General features: G+C 45.4%; 1 protein-coding gene across 7 annotated transcripts in view; it reads right to left on the minus strand.

The window, feature by feature from the left end:
• Window positions 1-12,902, minus strand: part of CCSER2 (coiled-coil serine rich protein 2) — a 430,972-nt gene extending 418,070 nt beyond the window's left edge. For 4 of the 7 annotated variants that reach the window (XM_058671981.1, XM_058671978.1, XM_058671979.1 and 1 more), the window contains exon 1: window positions 12,667-12,902. The gene's annotated coding sequence lies outside the window, so the exon portion shown is untranslated. The remainder of the gene's footprint in view (window positions 1-12,666) is intronic. The other 3 variants (XM_058671976.1, XM_058671975.1, XM_058671980.1) reach the window with 2 other exon arrangements.
• Between the last annotated feature and the right edge of the window lie 8,166 nt (window positions 12,903-21,068).

Here is a 21,068-nt window from a genome sequence, read left to right on the forward strand (position 1 = left end):
CATCTTCCTTCCCCAAAAGGAGGTTCCAAGGCAAAACAATAAAAACCAAAACGACACACACATTCCACTCTCAGCCTTCAAATACTACAGTACAAAAAGCCCAAACCGATTCTCCAAAGTACCATCCAGGCGCGAATCCAGGGTCAGCCTCCAAAAACACTAACTTCATCAGAAATTGAGTAATAAAAATGATTCTAACACTTAACACAATACAAATTCAACTATTTTTGAAATACGTATTGTTAGTTATTTGAAAAGATTGGAGAGTTCTAGTTCATAGGATATTACGATATTACGCGCAGCTAATTCCCGCAACCTGGTTCTTTACCGTGAGCCGAAATCACCAGACGCAACGAGGTATCTTAGGAGGTTTATTCCAACGGAGCAGGAACAAGGTAGAGGTGGTGAAGATTAGGAAAGAAGGGTAAGAGAGAACAGAGAGAGAGAAGAGAGAGAGAGAAGAGAGAGAGAGGAGGAGAGACCAGAGAGAGAGCCGCACCTGGGGGAGCCTTTTGTCTGCCAGGTGTAGGGGGCGGGGGATTGGGAGGGATTGAGGCCAGGCCCCCAGGGGATTGGTGCCTGCAGGTGAATGCCTAGGGATGATTGGCGAGTGGGCGGAGTTGGGGAAGGGGCTGGAAGATTGGGGTGGGATTCTCAGGTGTTATGCCAGGTTATATCTAATTGGTGGATGGCTGGATTGACGCGAACTTCGTGAGCTGTGAGGAAAAAGACATGACGCTCGGTCCAGGGAAGGATATTGGAATAACTCCTTACACGTATACTATACCGTTCAAAAGATAAAGGACTCAAATTTTAAAGCACTTCCTTCTGTAAATCTGTATTCTTTGTTAATGCCGCGATGGGACAAATCATAAAACCCATTGTGAGCAAACCAAGAAAAATTTCCAGAAGCTCAAGAGCTCTTCTGTGACTAGGCCTGGGTATGGAGGACAGTCCTTTCGGGCAAACAGCCATGCTTGTGAAACCCCCCACTGGTGCAGAGGCCACGTGATTCCGCTTCCATTCAGGCACAGCACACTCCACCAGCACCTTCCAGAACAGGCAACAATGACATCACAAGTTTCTCCTGGATATTAAGTGGCAGTCAAACAGTATCACTTCAAAGAATGACTGTACTTTATTAGCTTACAATTCCCCACACTGAAGATCAAGTTCCTATTTGCAGAGTCTAAGAAAACTTAACACAAAACCGTCTGCTTGCATCCCAGCCAGATCCCTGCTTCCACACATCTTCTCTTGCTTTCCCTGTAATCCCAACAAACCATCTTCCATATCTTTAAGTAAATTTCTTATAAAAACTAAAATTACTTAATAACTGTCCTCTAAAAAAGATAATTAAGAAATCAACACTTTATGTATATAAAAGGATTAGTCCATGGTCCAAGCACTATTCCAGAAGGACCAACACAAAACTATTTTGTCCTTATTCATTCTTACTGCCTATAACCAACAGGCTACAGGGAATACCAACGGCAACAAGAGTTACTCAAAAAGGGTATTTTATATTACTCTTCTCAGGATACAACATCGAGCCCAAAGGGATAGTAAAGGAAATGGGGAGAGAGCAAATCCAACTAACAAAAAATGCCAAGAGAACAAGAAGGCAAGATGAGTCCCATATATATATACCCTGTGTAACTGACAGCATCATTAACCACACAGGAAGATGGGGTGAATACTTAAGAGGCAGTAAAAACAACCAAGAAAGAACGGGTATGAAAAAAAAAAAAAAAACAGGCGAGAGTGAGTATGTTAGAATGCAAAGAGAGGGGGATCAAGAAAGTGAGCATGACCTAGCAGGCTCCCACCAGACTTAACAATGAGGAACCATGCCAAAGGATAAGCACGATTTCACTAAGTAGAGGAAGCAAGAACAAAATACTTTAGAGCAAGGAATGACTGAACAATCAAAGCAGTCAATGTGAGAATGTGTTTAAAAGGGAATCTAGGCAAAAAAAAAAAAAAAACTGGATGGGAGGTTCATGTGGGAGAAGACCAGAAAGGGAAATCTGGGACAAAGATGTTGAATTCCAGGCTTTATTTTTGGGTTTCATTCTGTGAACAGGAGGAGGAAAAACATAGTTTTTTTTTTTCTTAAGTATTGTGATGGCAGGATGCGTGACGAATCAAGCAACAGAAGAGAAGTCAGGCAGGGTAAGCTACTGGACAGTCTTAAAATTATCTTTAAATGATAGTGAGGACACAAAAGAGACTGGTGGTCGCCAAAGTAGAAACTGGGGAATATATGAAAGAGATATTCTCTAGTGCCTGTGACTGCGTGAAATAACAGGAAATATTATGTGATTCTCTGCCTCTGGTTCCCAGCACCACTAACACTCCTAGACTCCGTGTAGTGACAGAAGCTGTCTATTGTATGCTAACAAAACGGCATTCCTAGAAGGTCAAGGCGTGATTTGCAATCTCTAGGGAGGTCACAGGGGTTGGAGGCTGGGCTGATCACTAAGGTTCAGCAATGTAATCAAACATACTGACACAATGGGTCTCCATTAAAAAAAAAAAAGTCAAGGTTTCTTCAGACAGCTTACAACTTGCAAAATACACACAGATACCTGCCCCAGAGATTCCAATGTCCTGTCATACCCTCTCTTCCATTTGGCTGTTCACCTGTTATCTCCCGTAACCTCTGTTGTAAATACAAAAATCTAAGTCAAGTATTTCCCTGAGTTCTGTGAGATGCTCAACGTAATGAACCTGAAGAGAGGGGTCCAGGAATCGCGGTTTACAGCTGGTCACTCCTAAGTACAAGTCCCAACCTGGGCTTACCACTGGCACCTTACTGTGTGGGACCGAGCCTTCAAGCTCTGGGATCTGAAGCTATCTCTGAGCAGACAGCATAACTCCTTGAGTCAGGGCATTCAGTCGGTGTCTGGTGTCAGAATTGCCTGATGTCTGGAGAAGCAAACCCCAACAACTTCACTCAGAGGGTTGTGTTGAGTGGTTTTCTGGTTTCACCTTGGTTTCTTTCCTGTCTCTTAATGGTGATATTTCACTATGACACTGTTACTATACTGATCACATTTATCATAATCAAATGTGGGCTGGGATATTCCCTTATTAGCCTTTCTATTATTAGTACTTATAACTCACTTATAACTCAGGAACACAGGAAAGAGCCAAAAGATGTTTGTGGTCTTACAATAAAACAAACTTACTAAGTGATTAGAGACCAAAGTGACATTTACGAATACTGCAGAGAAAACTAATCAATATCCATAATAACACCATAGAAAACACTACATGGGAAGGCAGGAGGGGCATCAAGTTTAGGAACTGAGTTTTAAAATAAGTTGAGCTTTAGGATGGAGGAGCCTTACATCCCAAGAGGCAATAGCTAAATAAAACTGTCAAAATGGGAAAAACAATGAAACTAGAAGGGAGAAAAAAATACAAGCAAAAACAGAGATTTCAGATATATGAAAAAGTCATCAATGCATCTCTTATTAGCAAGAATACTTAATAGATAATAATACAATAAATAATCTCCTAAAACATCTTGGGATATGACTGTCTTTAAGAATGCTAGTTGAGGGCCTGGTGGCGTGGCCTAGCAACTAGGGTCCTCGCCTTGAAAACCCCGGGATCCCATATGGGCGCCGGTTCTAATCCCGGCAGCTCCACTTCCCAGCCAGCTCCCTGCTTGTGGCCTGGGAAAGCAGTTGAGGACGGCCCAATGCATTGGGACACTGCACCCGCGTGGGAGACCCGGAGGAGGTTCCAGGTTCCCGGCATCGGATCAGCGCACACCAGCCCGTTGCGGCTCACTTAGGGAGTGAATCATCGGACGGAAGATCTTTCTCTCTGTCTCTCCTCCTCTGTATATGTCTGGCTATAATAAAAATGAATAAATCTAAAAAAAAAAAAAAGAATGCTATTTGAATTACTCATTTGTATATTCTATATACATAAACAAATTATGTAAAAAAAAAAAAACAGCCAAATAACCAATCTAATGGACCAATCAAAACTAGGTCAATGCTGAGTCATTATTTTTCTCTTCTCAATTATTCATTCAGTGAAAATGTACTGACTGCCTCCAAGCTTAGGGAAAAGGGAGTACAAACTACAACAAATACTACAAGATACTAACCACAAAAAACGGGAGAGCAACACAAGTAACAAGATGAGGGATGAGAGGAAGAGGCATACCTTTCCTGCATGAAGAGATAGTGCTGGGCTCTTCAAAAGATAAAGTACTTTAAGGAGATTGATAAAATGAATGGAATGCAGAGAGAGGACAGAGTGGAACAGCAGGTACAAGAGCATGGAGGTAGTACCTTCACAGATGGTGGGCTGGCCTTCTCCTCTTCCTCCTCTTAGTAGTACCAACAAATCAGGAACGTGGAGAGTGGCCAAAACACTTCTGCTGGATTACAATGGAATTTAGTAACTGATCAGATGTACAAGTGACAGATACTGTATATAAACATAGGTAACCCACAAGGTGGAGACAGAGAAAACAAGGAAGGGTGAACTTAGAAGAGATCAAATTTAGGGGCTGAGTTTTAATGGGACTGAGACCATTCACAGAAGACTTTGTGTAACCTGATAAGGAATTTGACCTTTACTCTGTAGTCCCATGTAAGAAACCTCAGCTGTTCCTTAGAATCCCTGAGGGAACATTCCCAATACCATTAGGTAGAGGGCAAGTGCAGGCAGGAAGCAAGTAAGAAGCAGAAAGAGAGCCAACTAACTTCTATGGAAAACAGGCAGCTACAGATTCCCTTAGCAAGAACAACACCTGAGCAGATCTGCTGGAGAAACTCAAAAGTCAAGAGCACAAACCAGCAGCTAAAGGAGGACGATCAGAAAAGGCCAATTAAGCGTTAAAAAAAAAAATCAAAACGAAGCTCCAGCACTCAATATTGATTACTACTTAGTCAAACATAAATGAGCCACAGAAAGTGCTGTAACTGTAATAAGTGCTTTCAACAGAGTTTCTGGATTCATCTCAGATACTAATTCAATAATCACAAGCAATTATAGTAAAAACTTGGCCAGGTACATTAAAAAAGAAAGAGGAGGTGAGAAACAGTAGCTATCAAAAGTCTCTCAAAAAGCTAACTTACATTTCAATTTAAACTTTTCTTTGGATTTCTAGAAACACTTCTCTTTTTTCAAAAGGTATTTCAGAGGTGAGTGTTTAGGCTAGCAGTGAAGATACCCACATCCTGCGTGGTAGCGTGCCTTGATGGCTTAACTACCGCCTGCCACCCCTGCATCGCAAAAGGCCGCCGATTCGTGTACCAGCTGTTCACTTCCAATCCAGTTCCCTGCTAACATGCCTGGGAAAGCAGCTTCACGTGCCTAGGCTCCTGTACCCACGCGGGAAGACTTGGAAGAAGATCCTGGCTCCTGGTTTTGGGCTGGCCCAGCCCCAGTCACTGCAGCCCAGACTGAATCATCAGATAAAAGATCTCTCTCTCTCTCTCTCTCTCTCTCTCTGTAATTCTGACTTTCAAGTAAAAAATAAACAAACATTTTTTTAGAAAAAAGCTTAGATGCCAAAACAAACAAACAAAAAAACCCATGTCCCAAGGGAGGGCAAACCTGGGTGTGATGCCAAGGTCTGGTTCCTTACTCCAGCTTCCCGCTACTGCACCTGCTGGGAGGCAGCAGGTGACACCTCAAGTGCCTCTGCTCCCCGTGTGGTACAGCCAGAGTTCTGGGCTGACGCAGGGTTTAGCACAGAGAAGACAGATCTTGTCTGTCCATCTAACTCTCAAGTAAATAAAAAATTTTTAAGAAAATAAACAAAAACTACCATTTTGAACTTAGGAAGATTCACTTACTCGCTACTATAAAGTAATGGGCTGGGGAGGGCGGCTTGGAGTCACTTCCTGCTAGTCACTGTCTTCACTTGAGAGAGGGAAATGCACAGGTATATACACATATATGCACCCTGCGTTATATATTCAGTTAAGGGCATACAGATTAGGCTAAAACAGATGTTGTTCATGGTCCACAGGAATGATCCTTCATAAGAAAAAGCAGATCAAAACAAGACAACTATCCTGGTTTCCTCAACATTTTAGCAATACCACCTGGTTGGTCCCTTATAAACTGGCCCACCAACTCAGCCAAAATATCACCCATCCATTCTACACACTTCAGTAGCTATTATGAGTCGTTCCTGCTTTTCTAAGCAATGCCCTTCTGAGAAAACTTAACTCTCAATCTACCACTGGCTGCCAAGACATAATGGTCAGAGAAAGCTCTCAAATTTCCCCCAAAGCACTCGAGTTGCAACCAAGTATCATTAATATGATGACAACAACAATTCTAAGTACCTTCTGGTGTCTGCCTCTTTTCACTGTCCCCAGAGTATATGCCAGCCACTCAGTGATCAGACTTTTATATCATGGAGAGGTGGGTAGGGGGGAAGGTGTCTACAGAGCTGGAGGAGCAAGTTATTCAAAGAAATAAGAGTGGGATTTATTTTTTATTTTTTTAAGATTTGCTTAGAGAGTGAGAGACACAGACAGCCTTCTATCTGCTGATTTTGTCCCAGGGCCACAAGAGTGAGCAGAGAACGCCACCCAGGTTCCCAATGCTGGTAGGGCAGAGATCCAAACGCTTGGGCCATGATCCGCTGCTTCCCCAGGAACAGAGAGCTGAATCAGAAGCAAAGCAGCTGCGATCTGAACCATGGAAGCAGCACTCTGCGTATGAGATGGCTGCACTGCCAGGGGAGGCTTAACCCACTGCACTGTGACCACAAAGCCAGCGTCTACTCTTTGCATTAAAAAAAAAAAAAATGCCAAAGAGCACTTGCTAACCCACACAATTATCACCTGAGTTTTTCAATATTCACCAAAACAAAAAATCACAGAAGGATCAAAACCCTAAGATAGCACATGTTTCTCAGCTTAAAAGCCACATCCTGCACCTCCCATTCCCTCAGAGCTGAAGCTATGGAACAGGAGCCCATGCTCACTCACTGTAACGGCTAGGGACAGTGATGACTGGGAGGACAGGGTGTTTGTCAGCAGCCACTGAAAGCAAGGGAGGCTCAAAGCAAGGGATTCTGCCTTTCCTCTTTCTCCACTCCTATTTTTGCTTACCATGTACCACAGAAGCTGATGAAAACTGGACACAGAGTGCAAGGTAAGGACAATCTAAAGCAAATGGAAACAGAAAAAAAATAACAGGACAAATTCCTTTCCTAAATGACTCTGAAAAACGGGCCTGAGAGGTAAGGAACTGACCAAGGAAATTTAAAATCAGCCACTACATCTTGTGTAACTATAGAATCACAGAGTCTAAACTATTTGGAACAATCTAGGGCATTAAGACCAACCATCCTCAAAGATGATCCAACTACATTCAAATTTGGCTACTGACCAACATGGGAAATGGAACAGCACAACATCAGCTCTCATAAAACCAGCTGTTGAGAATCAAGACTCCCTGACAGCCCCAAACATCAATTTAACCAACTAGTAGATCCTAAGGCCGTAAAAAGTAATTGGTGCAACAAGCAAGAGCTCAAAGCCAAGGTTAGACCTAACATACTCCAGCTGAGTCACTTAAAAAAGTGATCACCTGATGTGGTCTCAACAGACTGAATCACATCCCAGCATCAGCACCTGCGGCAGGCAGAAGAGGCCCAAAGAGGAAGGAAGCCCCAGGATACTCATCAAGGTGCTGGGGGAGAGGCGTTATCAATCACAAAGGAAAAACATATTTCATTCTAGACACCACTGGCCACCAGCAAGTCAAAACCAGCGCCCTGGAGTCAGAATTGCCACTGGTAGCCTACTGGGGGTGCTCTGCAGGCTGACAGCTTCGCTCCCTTTGCCCGCAATGGCTGTGCACTCTAGACTGCAGCTTCCTCCACTCCGATTTCTGTAACTAAGTGCTTTCAAGTCCAACCTCTAGATTTCCTCTGGCAGCATCTTATCATGTCTTCCCTTCATGCCTGCCCCAGGCCCTGCCCTTAACAAGCACACAAGTCACTAGGGGAGGCAAATGTGTCACTAGATTAGGTATAACACATCAGCACCGCCATGCATTGATGGAAACAGAATCCAGTGCTGTGGGCACACCCTCTTGTGTCATAGTCCCACTCGATACCTTGCAAATCAGCACTCCAACTACCCACCTTCTTACAAATCAGTTACCAAGTCCTGTACCTTTCCAGTGATTTCCTGATCTACATTTCACCTCACAATTTAGGCTTCATTTCTCTTGTCCCACCTAGTTCAGCCACTTCTTATTAGAACACAATTCAACGTCTTTCCAATGAGACCATCCAGGCCTGCTGAGGTCTCGACCACACCTTCAGGTGGCAGCAGCACAAGCATTGCTCACCCATTTCTTAGCTGGTTAAGAGACCATCAATGGGAAACATCTTATCTGTAGGTTCCCACCCAACAAGGAGGGGTCAGGGAATGCTTAAAATCACAAGACCCTTCCTCAAACCTTTGGTGTCTGTCTCTCTCTCCCTCCCCCTTCAGAGAGGCACCCCACCTCCTGGCTTTCTCTCAGGAGGTGCTTTCCCCTTCCTCTCCCTTCCCTGCTCATCTGGTCCCTTCCCAAATAAATTTTTCTGTCTGCAACAGATTCCCTGATTTTTATTTCCATACTAAGCTGAGGAGAGAACCCACTGGGCATTTCTGGTAACACCAAAGTGTTGCATCTCACCAAAAGAGATCCCATCCCCTCACTCTGACACAAGAAGTATCTTTCCAACGTCAACAGTATGACATCCAAATCCTTAGCACAGCAAACAATGTAATACATTTCAAAACAAACCTGTCTGAAGGTTTTATGTATGTGGGAAGCTCTGCTTTCTTGAGAGCAAGGGAACCCATACTTCCGCATCTACCAATTCAATCCCCACAAGCCCACCAAGGCTAAGACTGCGTGAGGACAAAACCAGGAGGTGGAAACTTAACCCAGGTCTCCCATGTAGGTGACAAAAGCCCAATAACCACTGCCTCCCAGGAGGTTCTTAGGAGGAGGCCAGAGGCACAGCCAGAGCCAACAGACTGTCCAAAATGGGGCAATGTGGCCTCCAGGCTAGGCCAAATGCATACTCTTAAAATGGTACAGATCATCAGAGTTCCAACTCTGTTACTTACCGGTCCTGTTTCCTTTGCAAGGTCACTTTAGCTAAAATTTTCTCACCAAAAAAAAGGGGGGGGAGGGGGGAGAAAGAAGGTAAAGAACTTAACCGTCTGGTAGTACACCGAAGCTTAAGAAAAGAAACTCCATGCCAAGTACCAGGATAGAACCTGGCCTTGTTCCACATTAACTATGAAGCAGGACTGTCACATCCACAATGCCTCACTCCTCAAAGGGAGCAGATAATCATTATTACAAAAAAAAAAAAAAAAAGATTTGGTTAACAGTAAAGAGTTAGATTTAAAAAAACTGACCTTCTGGTTAATGGTGAACCAACAGATACATCAATTAACCACTATTTCATTTTCAGGAAAATTCTGATTTGTATCAAATTTACCAGAGTTTATTAGAAAGAAAAAAGGACTCATTTATTAAAGGAAAAAAAAAAGAGGGAGGGTGGGGGGGAGAGGAGGGTGATATTCTTTGGTTTACCTAGTCAAGTAAATGAATCTTTTAAGAAAGAAACACTATCAAGTGCTGCAAGCAGTGTCAATAAACACCTTTCACAGGCGAATCCGGCCATTTTCTTTGAAAACTGATACAAGCCCTCTTCATCCCCTCTGATCCTATAATCCCCCCTCTAGGGCTGTTAGCCCAAAGGAAAGAAGTAGAAAATGGTGAACAGCTATAGACTAACAGCAAGCACCTAAGATGTCCTGCTGTTACGAAATAAGTAACTCGCATTAACTGTGTATAATATCGTACAGCCATAAAAACTACAACGAAAGGGAAACCCATTCAGTGTGAAAGCAAATGCTAAATACTACATTTATGCTTTGGCTATGTCAGTTATGATAACAAATGAATACAAAAGAGTCAAAACTCATGTTGATTTTTTTCTTTTTACTTCTTAGGCCATTAGGTTATTTACAGAATAAAAGGTTTGCTGGAATTCAGTAGAGTCACCACAGTAAATACAAATTTCCAAAACTGACTTTTCAAAAAATATGAAACTACACAACCACCCATTTTTTCCCTCAAAATCTATCACAAAGGAGTAATCAGATAGGCTCTTCTCACATACAGACCAGCCATGCATGTAATTTTAGCCATGCTATTAGCCAGCTGGAACCTTATTATATTAAAATCTCGTTTTACCATCAAAGCCTAACTGTATGTGGGCGCTCCATCTGGCCATCAGAAGCCACTTGTTATGGGGCTGTGGAGAGAGGCCCACCAGCACTGCAGCGCAAACTACCCGGCTGAGCGGGACTGGGACGGTGTGATGTCCCAGTATTCTCAAGTAAACGATCCTGTTTCTTAGCTGATCAAGGGCTGTCACAGCCTTTGGATGGCAGCTGATGACTCAAAAACGGGGAAAAAGTGCAAGCAGATTTCCTCTCCCTCCAAAAAGCTGACAACTTCCTTCACCCAAAACACCACGAAGGAATGAAAAACACACCAGCAAGAGGTCAGAGGATGTGAGGCAGACTGCTTAACAGAACCAAATAACCCGGTTGTTCTTTCAATTCCTGTAGGTACCCAGATTTTGTGAAATAATTAAGATGTAGAATTAGGAGACTGGGGGCTAAGCTGAAATACAAGGCAAATCAACAGCTGTAGACTGTACCCCCAACTCCTTCCCTTTCTACCCACCAGGCCTTGGGCAAATACCTGCCCCTCCAAGCCCCAGGACCAATGAAGCAGCTGTCACTAGCAGCCACAAAATGCATTGTTTTTGTTTCCTGTCCTGAAATGTTATTCCTGACCAGCAACAATTTTTACTGCAGCCTTAGATATCTGCAAGTTCCTTGTGCAATTACTTTCTGCTAGGTTCTCACATTCCAAGTCAGTGTACATTCAAACTGGGACCATTCCTCACAAATGCATTCCATAAACTTTCCAAACCTACCTGTACACAACAGTATGTGCCAATGTTACAAAGCTACCAAGCACCTAGCGAAGACAGACACACAAATAAATTCCCAGCAACCACCTGGCAAATGCCAACTGCAGAGGGATAGTGGAGTGGGTTCACGGGTCACTCGATGAAGAAGGATGCAATGTCTGGACAAGGCTCAGGTGATACAGGTCGGCAAGGTCTTAAAGGGCAAGTTGTTTACAAGGCAGAGAGGAAAGAATTCTGAACTGAGGGAGTGGCGTCAAACCACAAAGGAAGATGTCATTTTCTGCGAACTGCAAGGAGTCCTACAGCAGCAGGGCCAGCATCACATCACGACAGAAGACAAAACCCACAGTGTGGGCAAGTACCAGAAATAAAGGCCATGGACACGTGTGGCAAAGCTTGACTTCTAAGCACAGAATCACAGCCCCCACGTCCCTCATCCACTAAGAGGTGCCAGGTCAGGATCGGGATGTGAAAGCGCATCGTTTTCTAAAACATTTCCTGGAGATTTCCTGCTCTGAGGGTGGCTTCTAGCACCTTCTTCCTCCTCATGTTCATCCAAGACTGAAGGAAGACAGTACCAATGACAGGTACAGCAAGTGTGTATTTTTAACCCAAAAGGTTAAATTTTTAATTAACTGTTGTTGAGCACAGAAAATGGTAACATTGTGATTTAACAAATTAAGACAAGCAAACAGTAGTAAAAATCTGAGACTGACTTCAGGGCAACCCACATCATAGGCAAGATGCTTCATAACCATTTACCCAAGACAGATCTTAAAATTCCCTTCCCTTCAAGAGCCCCATCCTACAGGCTCTTCGCACTAGTCTGCCAAGATGATGATATTTTTTTTTTCAATGACCCAAGGAAGAGATGCCACCAATATTTCAATGCCGGGAGAAAGGGGGACCCCTTTGTCAATGTCTGGATGTTAACCACCACCATTTCAATCTGGGGCCACCAAGACTCCGTGCAGCAGTAATTTCCACGCTGCGAAGGCCTAGTCTGGGGACAGCAAGCCTAATTGGCTGGGCAGCCTACAAAGATGAATTGGCAATTATTGAGATCCGAACTCAAGCCGACCATCTCAAAGAAGTCATTTCTGCTTGCACTTTGTCAAAAAAAAAAGTAGGTGCATTTAAAGAAAAAAAAATGTGTGTATATATATATATATATGTAGCAGATGTCTAAGGAGGATGGTGGGATGATGGGATTCCACCTGCCACATTCCCCCACCCCAAAGTTTTATCTCAGGATTAAGATTTTTTTAGGGCGTGTCACGGTTTTTGCTTCTGGGCACCCTGGGTACTTGCCCCGTCAACCTTCCCCGAGCATCCTGGCACTGAAATCACGGGCCTCGCAGCCTCGCTGTCATTCCCGCACCCGCCGTGGAGTAAGTCCCAAGCAGCCCGAGGCCCGCGGGCACGGCCACCCAGCGCCCGCCGCGGGCCTCCCCGGGTCCACGCCCGCCCGCCGTCCACAGGCGGCTCGCGGGGGGCTCCCCGGACAGGGTCGCGCTGCAGAGGCCCTCAGGACGCCCGGGCAGCCTGCACCCCGCCGCAGGACGGACGGCGTCCCCAGAGCCCCCCGGGAGGGTGGCTGCCTCCGACCCCTCCTCCAGCCCCGAGCCCTGCCCGGCTTTCCCTCTCACCGTGCGGAGATCGCGCTGCCCTCTCGGCTCGCCCAGCGCTCGGCCGGCCCGAGGACGGAGAGGCCGGGAGCGCGGGGAGAGAGGAGAGTCGCCGGGCCGCCCGTCACATGGCCGCCGAGCCCGCAGCCCGAGCCGCAGCGGCCAGCATCGCATCCGCGGCCTGAGGGAGCGCCGGACCCCGGAGCCGCCGCGCCCCCTCCCGCGGCCTGCGCCCGCCTCGGACTCCGCCCTCCGGGGCCCGCGCAGCGCGCGCGCGCGGCCCCGCCCCCCCGGCGAGCGCTGCGCACGCGCGAGCCCGCCGCGGCCGTCAGTCCGCCTGCGGCCCCGCCCCGCGCTCCCCCCGGCCCCGCCCCAGCGTTCTCGCCAGGCCCCGTCCCCCCACTCGGGGAGCGCTGCGCATGCGCGAGCCCGCCTACGGCCCCGCCCCGCGCTCTCTCCCAGGCCCCGCCCATCTGACCTTGCCTTCAGTGGCCACCCTGACGCAAGGTGGTTGCTTATTTTCATTTGGCCCCATCCCCGACCGCCTGCCCTTGCGTGATGCTGACTTCACCTAGCGGGCAGCTCCTGAGACAAAAACACTGACTGACTGAGCGCCGTGAAACCTGTCGGCTCTTGCTCCAGGCTCCGAAGCGGCCTGCGCCATGGGACTGCTGACAGGTGCCCTTAGCATTTTCTGCTGGCAAGTATGTACCTGTCCTCGCCCTTTCGTGCTCCAAAGCAGGCGCGAACTACATGGGACGACTGAGGCCCCAGAAAGAGGGGAGCCCCCACATCCCCAAAGGCTGAGACTCACAGCCATCCCGTGACACCTGGCTTCCCTTGGCCAGGACCCAGGTCCTCATCCTCTTTGGGATTTGCGTCACGCAAAGGCCACCTCAGACCGTCTTTCCCTCCTTCTGGGTCACACTTAATTTTTAAGAGCCCTCATAAGTTCTGGGGGCCTTACACGTCAAGCCGGATATGAAAACCCCAGAACTACCTTTTCCTTGTCAGCCCCAACAGCTCACTGCAATAAATAATAATATTTAAGGAGGAGTTCTTGACAAGTATCCACCTCTTCCACATGTCTAGATCCGTGGTACTCGAGAAGACAGAGGGGGCAGGATCCTGATTCATGCACAGGGATTGCATGTAATAATATACTTTTATATTTAGGAAGTAGCTTTTTTTAGATCACCTCCAAATGTAAAGATTGCATTTCTTGGGATAGTAATAGTGAAAATAAATAGTTTGCAATTTCTCTTCAGATGAAGTGGGGTCACTAGAACAGCAAACAACCGACAGGACTTGAATGCACCCCTTAGAACAACACTCAAGGGACTCGGACTGACGTGGTCTTGGGAGTTATGTCACCTGTTCAATGGAGAAATGGTAAGCAAATGACTGGTCACTGCCCGTGGGTGGTGTTAAGGACCAGGGCGCCCATCGCAGTAGTCTCCCTAGGAAGTGGCAAAGATTCGGCAACAGGAATATTTTGCTTCTCTAAGCCTCTGGGCTGTCGTGATGTGATGCCCTAAATACTTCAAGCGCCGCCGTGTGATCACTCACTGTTGGCAACTGAGACTATGGAAGTCACCTTCCTTTCCTGCTCTACAAAGGTCGAAGGCGACCCAGGTGCAGGCAGTGTGGGGGGACCCCCAGCTGCATCTCATTTTCCCCTGCTTGTATTTGTCATCATTTCCTCGGTTGTCATTATGTCGCATTGATGCTATTTCTATTAGCAGCCGGTCTCCACTCACAGGATTCTAATGGAGGTGGAAGCAGTGGAAGGACATCTTTTGTGCCAGTGTCCTGCCCTGGGGACCTGGGCATGTGCAGAAGAAGCAAGAGAGAGGGGAAGTGTGAGACAGAGACCAAGCAAGAAAGGGGAAACAACTTGGGGTCGGCTGGTTTGAATAGCGCCCAAGTAACATCCAGCCAGTACCTACGCTTGAGTGATTAGCAGCACAAGGATTACAAGTGAGAGTCAAATCAAAGGAATATTTTGTGGGTGGTGGATGGTCTAGAATTGGGATGGGTGGGAGGGTTTTGCCAGGTGATTTTCACATGCCTACCAAAGATGGATTGTAGGTGAGGTGTGAATGAATCCAGCTATTAGTTTGGCTCTGTGATTAAGGGATGCCAAATAGACAATCACAGAATCTAAGAGAGCAGATGGCGACTTACCTACAGAGAAGCAGGTGTTTAGCCTAAAGGTCAAGGTGCTTGTGTCCCATATCAAAATTCCCAGATTCAATACCCAGCTCCAACTCTAACACAGCCCAGGGAGGCAGCAGCAAAGGCTCAAGTCATTGTATTTCCCATCACCTACCTGGAAGAGCTGAATTACTTTCCCAGTTCCTGTCCTGGGTCTCCAATAGGTCCTGTTGCAGGCACTGGGGAAATGAACCAGCAGATGGGAATTTGTGAATTTTGTCTCCTCCAAAAACATTGCTTTATTTAATTACAAGTCTGCATCTTCCCTAGAGATTTGACGCATGTGGGTATGAAGCCTGCTTTGCTAAAGTTAAGGGGGACAAAGGCAGCCCGAGCCTGGTGGCAGCACACACATTTTAGCAGGCTTCAGAATCCCCTTGAAGGGCATGGTGCAACAGATTGCCAAGCTCCACCCCTAGGGTTTCCAATGCAGCTGGCCTGGGGTGAGGTTAGGAATGTGCATTTTAATAAGTTCTCATGAAATGCCAGTGCCTAGGAACCACTGGTAATGGAATGCCTCCTCAGCAGAAGTCCAAACCATGTGGGAAAGACCTTCTAGAAATGAGTCTTCCAAGAACTCTTAGTAGGATTAGTGAGAAGCAAAGATCTCAGTGTCACAGACAGTCCTGGACAGACAAGGTGCCAGCTGAGAAAGCCAGAGTGTGACCTTGGCCCCTGAGTTGGGAGGGCAGGACAGAAGATGAAGAGTCAGAGGCAGGTGGTATAGGATGTCGCGAGAGGAATGCAAAAGTCAAAACGTTTGGCCAGCTTTCTCGTGTTTCTTTTTTCCAGATGAGCGTGGTGATTAGAGCATAAAGACAAGGGGTTGGGTGATCTTACAGGATCACAGCCTAGCACCTGTGGTTAGGAAGTGGGACAGCAGTTCAGCCTCTTTAACTCTGGCAGTTGGTATGAACACTGGCTTAATTCCCAGCTGCACCACTTCTGACCCAGCTTCCTGCTAATGCGCCTGGGAAAGCGATGGCACATGTTTCACCCACCGCTGCCGCTGCTGCCTCTCTGGGAATCTCAAATGGAGCTACTGGTTTCTGGCTTTGACCTAGCCCAGCCCTGGCTATTGTGACCATTTGGGGATGGGCTGCCAAACAGAAGATTCTCTCTCTCTCTTTCTCTAATTCTGCCTTTCAAATATATAACTTTTAAAAAGAGAAGGAAAGAGGGAGAAAGTGAGGGAGGGAGAGAAACAAAAAGAACAAAAGACTATTAAGAACGTGATTGTTCAGAATGTGTGTGCACGGGGAAGGGAGAGTAGGAGCAGTTGGAAAGTGTCTGATTTGCAGACAAGTGTATGGATAAACATGAAGGTCATCCCAGAGAAAAGTCTGTATTTTTTTTATTAAAACAAGTATATGGGATAGGCATTTGGTACACTACCTAAACTCTAGGAAGCCCCAAATCCCCCAATGGAACACCTATGTTTAAGTCCAGGATCCACTAGTGCAAACACCGAGAGACGGTAACAATAGCTTAAGTTCCTAAGTCCCTGCCACCCACATAGAGACTTGGATAGAGTTCCCAGATCATGGATTCATCTGTTGTCCTCTGGGGAGTGAACCAAAGGGTGGAAGATTTCTGTGTCTCTCCCTTTCACCTTCTCTCCCTGGGTCTATCTCTGTCTGTCAGCCTTTCATGTAAAATGAAAATAGATGTTCAGTATCTGTGTGTTATAGTCTGAATGTTCCCTGCCCACTCATGTGTTGAAATCATGATGCTCTTTGGAGGCGAGGCCTTAGGAAAGCAAACAGGTTTAAATAAGGTCATGAAGGTGGAGCCCTCATGATGGGATCATCATCTTTATGAGAAGAGGGATCTGTTTGCTCTTCAAAAGGTGAGCATCCACAGCCACGTGTTCCCCAGGACACAGGCCCTCCCAGACATTGATTCTGCAACACCTGACCTTAGTCACACAGCTTCCAAAACTGAGACAAATAGACAAGTGCAGTTTCAGCTGCTCAGTCTACAGTAATTTGTTATCATAGCCCCACATAAGACACCATAGTTTAAAGTTAGTAGAAAAGACCTTGGAAATGACCTTTCCCGTAATTCTAATGCAGCCACATACTTAATACTGCTACCATAGCCTTTTATTTTTCTACTTTGACAGACATCCTGAGTATGTATTATTTATTTTGAGTTACTCAGAGCCTAAAATGAGTCTTGCTGGCCTACCAATCAGCATGTCAGCAGGACTGGCTCCTTCTGCAGGACCCAGAACAGAATGGATCTCCTGTCCTTTTTCAGCATCCATGCCTTGGCTCATTGCCCCTTCCTCCATCTTCCAAGCCAGCAACAGTGGTTTGAATCTTTCTCACATTGCATCTTTCTGGCCTCTTCTGGCCCAGTTCTCTTCCTTTAAGGCCCCTTGTGATTATATTGGGTCTAACCAAATGATCTAGCATAACATCTCTATTGTAAGGTCAGCTAATGTGCAAGCTTAATTTCATCAGCAAACTGAATTTCCCATCGCTGAGGCTCTCCTGTGAAAGTGAGGTTTTTTTAAAAAAAAATACTTATTTTTACTTGAAAGGCAGATTTTACAGAGAGAAGAGGAGAGAGAATGTCTTCTATCTGTTCGCTCACTCCCCCAGATGGTTGCAACACCCAGAGCTCAGTGGATCAGAAGTTGGGAGCCAGGAACTTCCTCTGGGTCTCCCACATGGCTACCGAGTTCCAAGTGCCTAAGCCATCCTCTGCTGCCTCTCCACGCCATAAGCAGGGAGCTGGGTCAGATGTAGAGCAGCTGTGACATAAACCAACACCCATATGGGATGATGGCACCACAGGGCAGAGGATTTACCTGATGCACAACCGTGCCAGTCCCAGGAGATCTCTGATGGAAGTTTTGGGGCTCCCTGACAAAAAAGCAGAATGAAATCTTCCATGGGAGCCCCAGCAGGAGTTGGTTCTAACTATTATTCAAAACACAGCAAACAACAAACCTTCCTTTTTCCTTCCCCAAGTATTTACTGAGCACCTACTATGCGCCAACCACTACTCTTGAGACATGGGATTAAGTCGTGAGCAAGGACAGGAGTCAATGAGGATTGAATTCCAAGAATGTTCTAATACGAACTTTTAGTTTTCATTGTTACAGAAGAGTTTGTTGGTGTAAATTTCTCTGTCTTTGGATGACTCAGTGGTTTCTGGCACCTAGAATCTGGCAACAAAAAGTATCCCGCGCCATAAAGGATGCAGTAGTGTCTCTAGAGAGGGCTTTTCAGGTGTAAATGGACAAAGCCTGCCTGTCAGCCACGAAGGTGACAGAATGGAACACAAGAAGCTGGACTCCTTTTTCTCATCACTCAGGATGCCTGGCTCAGGCCCAGGAAGGCGAGGGTGCCACAGCTGGCAGGATGCCCCTCCACGGGCATCCTTTCCCTCCTCTCTTGTAGAGATCACAAAACAACAGGTGCAGTTACACTCAGCCAGCAGATTGCACTTTGGCCCACATCGTGACTTTAAAATCACTGAATGAGCTACTGGCATCTAAACATAAATACATGTCACATGAAATTCATCTTTCTGGTTCTCTCCAGTAGACCAGACCACAGCAAACCCTTTTGTTTCCCACTGTCTCCATTCGAGACTCAACGAGCTCAGCTTACCACTTCAAGGAACATTCACATTGACTCTATGTTTTCCTGTCATGTGCCAGGAAATTAAGCCAGCCTGACTGTAAACCTGGCATACACTTGGATTTTTTTCTTAAAAAATGTATAGTGATAAAATAACATGTGATTGTTTTGTATTGCATAATGGCTTTTAAGTACAGTCATATTGCTTCACAACATTTAGTTTCATCTGTCTCCAAAATATTTTTCATGTTGTAAAAATGAAACTCTATCCCCATTCATTAAACAGTAACTCTCCATCCTCCCCTCCTGGAGTCCCTGTCAGTCGACTTGCTATCTAATTATGCTTGACTATTTTAAGAATTCTATATAAAATGAGTTATTTTAAAGACTTATTTACTTTTTATGGGAAAGGCAGATTTACAGAGAAAGGGAGAGACAGAAAAATCTTCCATCCGCTGGTTTACTCCCCAAGTGGCCACAATGGCTGGAACTGAGCCAATCCAAAGCCAAGAGCCAGGAGCCTCTTCTGGGTCTCCCACACGGATGCAGAGTCCCAAGGCTTTGGGCCATCCTCCAGTGCTTTCCTAGGCCACAGTCAGGGAGCTGGATGGGAAGTGGGACAGTAGGGATATGAACCAGAACACATATGGGATCCCGGTGCATGCAAGGTGAGGACTTTAGCCACTAGGCTACCATGCCAGGATCATGCGTGGTCTTTGTAGCACATTTATTCTATTTTGCATAATATTTTCAAGGTTTCTCCATGCTATTACATGTGCCAGAATTTCTCTGAAGCCTGGATCACATTTCATAGGATGCATAAGCCATATTTTGTTTATCCATTTATCCATTAATAGACATTTGGTTTGCTTCCATCTTTTGGCTATTGTAGACAAATGCTTCTGTGAACCACTGATATGAAAATATCTCTTTGAGACTGTTCTTTCTATTCTTTTCCTTCCTTTGGATATTCACCCAGTAGTCGAATTGTTGAATCATTTGGTAATTCTTTTTTTAATTGCTTTAACTGTCATGCTTTCCACAGTAGCTTAAATTTTGTGCTAAGTGCAGTCATATATATTAAGCAACTTGGTTTTGCCAAAGGTGACTTAGAAGTCAGCTAAACTAAGAAATAATTTTCCCTATGAGAATTAAATTAATAAAATATCACATAACTAAAAACAACTGGAGTTAATCATTAATGTTAAAATGTGGGCATTAGATTCATAAGAGATTTAATTATTATTTCCATCTCCAAATTATCAAATTTACAGTCATTTGGAAGAGATCTGGACTATCCAAACTGCAAAACTTATTCAAAAAGTTGATGCAATGACAGAAATTTAGCCTTGGATAATTTATTTTAATTTTTAAATGTATTTTCAGTGTATCTTTATTTTATTTGACAGGCAGAGAAACAGAGAGGCAGAGAAAGATCTTCCATTTACTGGTTAACTTCCCAAAAATACCCACAGCAACCATTGCGGACCAGGCCGGGCCAGGAACTGAGAATTCCTGCCACAGAACCTGGCAACAGAAGCAGGTGATGGCCCAGGTCTCTGTCCCTGCCAGCTGTGTGGGAGACTTGGCTGAAGCTTCTGTTCCTGGCTCTGGCCAGCCAATTACTTGTCCATTGCAGCCATCTAGAGAGTGAACCAGTGGATGGAATCGCTCTCTGTCTCTCTCTCTCTCTCTGGATCTCACCCTCTCTCTGGATCTCTTTCACATAAATAAATAAATCTTAGAAATAGAGAGGGGGGCGGCGCATTGTGATACACTAGCAGCGAAAGTCCTCGCCTCACAAGCACTAGGATCCCATATGGGCGCCAGTTCAAATTCCCCCGGTCCTACTTCCCATCCAGCTCCCTGCTTGTGGCCTGGGAAAGCAGTTGAGGACAAAATAAATCTTTTTAAAAATTAAAGGAGAGAGAGAGAGGAAGAGAGAAAGGAAGGAAGGAAAGAAAAAGGAAAAGTGGAGCCAGGACTTGACGTAAATGCTGATATAGGGTGTGCTCAAGAAATGGCTGAACTGCTGTTCCCTTTGGGGAAAAAAATGTATATCTATACATACATGTGTATATATACATATATATATATATATGATGTACTTACTTTTATTAGAAAGGCAGATCAGATTTATGGAGTTAAGGAGAGACAGAAAGATCCTCTATCAACTGGTTCACTCCGCAAATGACTGCAGTGGCCAGAGCTGAGCTGATCTGAAGCCAGGAGCCAAAAGCTTCTTCTGGGTCTCCCATACAGGTGAGAGTCCCAAGGCTCTGGGCCATCCTCTGCTGTCCTTCCAGGCCACAAGCAGGGAGCTGGATGAGAAATGGAGCATCTGGGACACAAACCAGCACCCCTATGGGATGCTGGGGCTTACAAGGGCAGGATACAGCCATTGAGCATGGTACCAGGCCCCCTCTTGAATATCTAAAAGTAAGTTTTTACGTGCTTCCAAGAAAAAAGCAAAGTATCACAAATTATGAAGCTAAAAAAATAAAGTACTAGAATATTTAAATGACTCTCAGATTAATGCTAAAAAGATAAAAGCACAAATTTTGAAGTGGCAGGCAGTCCTAAATAGACACTCTACAAAAGATATGCATA

Source organism: Ochotona princeps, chromosome 13 (genome assembly GCF_030435755.1).
Source record: "Ochotona princeps isolate mOchPri1 chromosome 13, mOchPri1.hap1, whole genome shotgun sequence".
Classification (NCBI taxonomy): domain Eukaryota; kingdom Metazoa; phylum Chordata; class Mammalia; order Lagomorpha; family Ochotonidae; genus Ochotona; species Ochotona princeps.